Source organism: Hakea prostrata, chromosome 7 (assembly GCF_041222555.1).
Source record: "Hakea prostrata isolate BN-2017 chromosome 7, UWA_Hpros_2, whole genome shotgun sequence".
Classification (NCBI taxonomy): Eukaryota; Viridiplantae; Streptophyta; class Magnoliopsida; order Proteales; family Proteaceae; genus Hakea; species Hakea prostrata.
Window position 1 is genome coordinate 35623514 of NC_142606.1, and position 4053 is coordinate 35627566.

General features: G+C 39.6%; 1 pseudogene; it reads left to right on the plus strand.

Annotated features, from left to right (window-relative positions):
- The first annotated feature begins 318 nt into the window (after nt 1-318).
- On the plus strand, nt 319-2936 carry LOC149010981 (rust resistance kinase Lr10-like; annotated as a pseudogene).
- The last annotated feature ends 1117 nt before the right edge of the window (nt 2937-4053 follow it).

Genomic DNA, 4053 nt, shown 5'->3' on the forward strand with positions numbered 1-4053 from the left:
TTACTATAAGGTGGGAACTAAATTACTAATATATGCCGCCGAGTGGGTGCGAACCCAGGACCTACCCGTGGGAGGGCGGGTTAGTAAAGCGGTTAAAGGCCCAACCTCCCTAGGGGAGGTCTTGAGTTTGCACCCATTCGGCGGCATTAATTATATAAAAGCTCCCTTGAGGATGTAATCGTGGTGCGCCTACCAGATGAACCTCATATCCAAAAAAAAAAAAAAAAAAAAAAAAAAAAAAAAAAAGCAAGAGCTTCTTTTGTATACAAAGACTAGAGTCCTTTAAACGAGTTCTTTCAAATCTCAATTCAGTTCAAGATGATGGTGGTACCTTTTGTCTCTTCTTTTGCTGCTCTCATTTTCTTATTCTTGAGCTTCATCACTTCCAATTAGCCCATGTCGCGGCCCAGCGAGAAGTCTGCAACTCTTCCCCCTCTTGTGGTGATGTTCTCAACTTCCAGTTCCCATTTCACTTGGAAACTCATCACAACAACTGTACTCAATTCTCTGAATTCCAACTCAAATGCGATAACAACAATCGAACCGTTTTGAATCAGCAAATGACGTATTTATCTTACCCAAGAAAATACTTCGTGGATGAAATCTTATACCAGAAGACACTTATCCGAGTTGTTGATCCTGGTTTGCAGAGAGGAAATTGCTCCTCCGTTCCCAACTATTCTAGCTTCCCTGAAACAGCCTACTATTATTCAGGGTACTGGCTGGAAAATCAAATGAGAATGGCATCATATTCATGGGTTGTTCGTCTCTAGTCGAGAATGACACAAATTACATATCTACCTCTCCTTGTCTCAATGGAAGTTCCTCGCTGCCATATTCGTATGTCCTTCTTGAGAAGACAGGAGCTGACCTCCGTCCTAACTGCAACGTTTTACGTATCTCTCCTAGTCCGGCAAAGAGAATTCTGAACCTTACATACCCAGAAATTCACCAGACTTTGCTGTCCGGCTTTTACCTTCGTTGGAACGATCCTTATGTTCCTTATGTCGAGAATAAAGAATGTCCCAGAACATTCGGCTCTCTTCACTGTCAATAGCAGCGGAAAACTAGAATTTAATATTCAGTAGTTTTATATAGATATGATTTTGAGTTGTGTATATGGTAGTCAAATAAAATGTTCAGTGGTTGAATATTCTAACATCTGTAAGTCTTTCAGGTTTTCTGATACGATTATTTTTATATGATGCAGGTTTCTTGAAATTCCTTTCTAGTGTATTTCGACAGATACTTGGTAAGAGCTTTAGAAATCCTTACTTCAATTTTACCCTGCCACTTTCATGATTCATGAAAAGTCGCTCCTGAACCTGGCGATTTCGTTCTTGTACAGATGAATTTCTCCAAGTCGCCCCGAAAATAGGTGAGACCATCTGAAGATAACAGAGATGTTTTATCCCTAGCTTGTGCTTTTACCAGCAATGACACGTTATGAAATCCCTTAATGCTTATTTCTATTCACTGTAGGGTACTTCATGATAGCAAGGACATCAATTGGAATATTGGGCCTATCAGCCCTCGTTATCTACTGTTAAACTAAATCAATGAAATGAATAGTTTAAGATCCTTTACCTTAGTGATTTTCTGCAATGGATCTAAACACTGGAGGTGCCGCTTTACGTTCCCTTTCTCTTCTTTCAGCTTGTGAACTCTAAAGATTATTTCCACGCTTCCAAATCGGCGAACTACGATGATGGAGGTAGAGGATTAGCTTGGAAAATTTATAGAGCATGGGAGAATATTCTTAATCATGTGTATTTATTTAGTTTTCCATCCCTCTATTTATAATGTTTTCCCTCAACCCTAATTCCCTAATTAGGGTTTTCCTTAGACTCATCTTAGGAAGGGAATATTAGAGTCCTCTTTAGACTATTAAATAGAGGAGTAGTCATCTTAGACTACATAACCACCTTGGCGCCACCTATGGCGCAAATTGTAGTGGGACCCACCCACTAATATTAACATCTACAAATTACACAGGAAACATCTGTCAATGGATGATAGAATTGAAGAGTTCTTGACCAACTACAGGAATCACACGCCAATGCAGTATTCATATTGGGAAATTTGGATAATAACCTAGCGTTTCAAAGAAAAATTAGGCCTAGGAGGCTTCGGCACTGTTTACAAAGGCACAATGGCGATCCAGTTGCAATAAAGATGTTGAACAAGACTAAAGGGAACGGGCAAAACTTCATCAATGAAGTAGGAACCATTGGTAGGATTCATCACGTTAATGTTGTTCGACTAATTGGGTTATGTGTATCAGGATCAAAGAGGGCTCTGCTATATGGATTCATGCCTAATGGATCTCTGGATAAGTATATCTTTGCTCAAGATTCCAAGAGCAATACTCTAAGCTGGGATAAGTTGTATGAGATAGCGATAGGAATTGCTTGTGGAATTGAATATCTACATCGAGATTGTGATATGCGGATTTTACATTTTGATATCAAGCCCTAGAACATTCTTCTTGATGAGAACTTTGCCCCAAAAGTATCAGACTTTGGGCTTGCAAAGCTCTATCCAACCGATGATAGCATTGTATCTGTAACTGCTGTACGAGGAACATTAGGATACATGGCTCTTGAACTATTTTACAGAAAATTTGGAGGAGTTTCATATAAGTCTGATGTATATAGTTATGGGAAGTTATTGATGGAAATTGCTGGCAAAAGAAAAATATCAACCCTGTAGTCGATAACTCAAGCCAAATTTACTTTCCAACATGGGTATATGATCGGTTGGATCAAGAAGAAGACTTGGATTCGGGGACCCAAACAGAAGTTGAAAAGGATATGGTGAAGAAACTTATTATAGTTGCATTATGGTGCATACAAATGATGCCTAACGATCGTCCTTCAATGAGCAGAGTCATAGAAATGCTCGAGAGCAGTGTAGAACATCTTCTGAAATTTTGAATGTGACTAAGAATTAAAGGTCTTATTTTGCAACTGGTATTTATGCTGCATGGAAGGCTCTAAGTTGGTATGTCTTATCTTTATTTGGCATGGAAATATACCAATATCATTTCCTTTTGAACATCAATCAGGCTGGATTTTCCATCATTTCTTGTGTTATGTAATCAGTTTCAACTCAGTTGCCGAAACAGGGCAACCTTGCCAAGTCAAAGATTGAATTCTCATATAATTATCTAAAGATACAGCCAAGTTAGAATTCCAATTGAAAGTGTCAACACTGTTGACTTCAATGCATCTCCAAGGCTACCTCGAGTGGTACTTGAAGCAACAAGGAGTTGAAATGACTTCACACCCCCTTCTCACCACCACCAACACTAGATACCTCTTCACTCTCCCCGGATCTCTCAATAGAAGCTTCCACTGTACAGTCGTTCACCTTCTCACCACCACCAAAAGCCACAGTTGTACTCTCACTCTCTAGAGCTTCGATGTTTACAACGAAATGTGGAGGACTGGATTCCGTAAGTATGGGTTCCATTTTTCTTGAGTTTCTGTTTTCAACATTAAGCTAGCTTCAACAAAAAGAGAAAACCCTTTGTGAGACTATGCCTTTAGTTGTCTCTCTAGCAGCAGTCACGCATTCGAGCAAGAGCCTTCTGAAAAATCTACTTACCCAATGAAAAAAAGCTCCGAGAAAAGCACTAACTAACTTGAAACCCATGTTTACTCTGGTTCAAAAAACTGACTCCTATGCACCTACTATTCTGCTCTATGAACTAACTCTGTAGTTCTATGAAAGAGTCAGTCGCTAATTCAATGTCGCAAATTTCTGAAGGGTAAGAGTAACTGCAGTCTGCAACTCAGTGTTTTCCAACCCACTTGATTTAATCCGAAATAACTAAGAGAACTTGTCGATCACTTTACCCTGTCGGAAAAAAACTCTAAAGCTAATGGGCTAACGTTAGCGAGTGGGATAACATTAGCGAGTGGGATAACATTAGCGTGTGGGCTAATGTTAGCGAGTGGGATAACGTTAGCGAACGTCATCATGATGCTCATAACAATGGCCCACATCAGCTTCTGATCCGGGTGGGTATCCACCATGGTTAATGTGAAT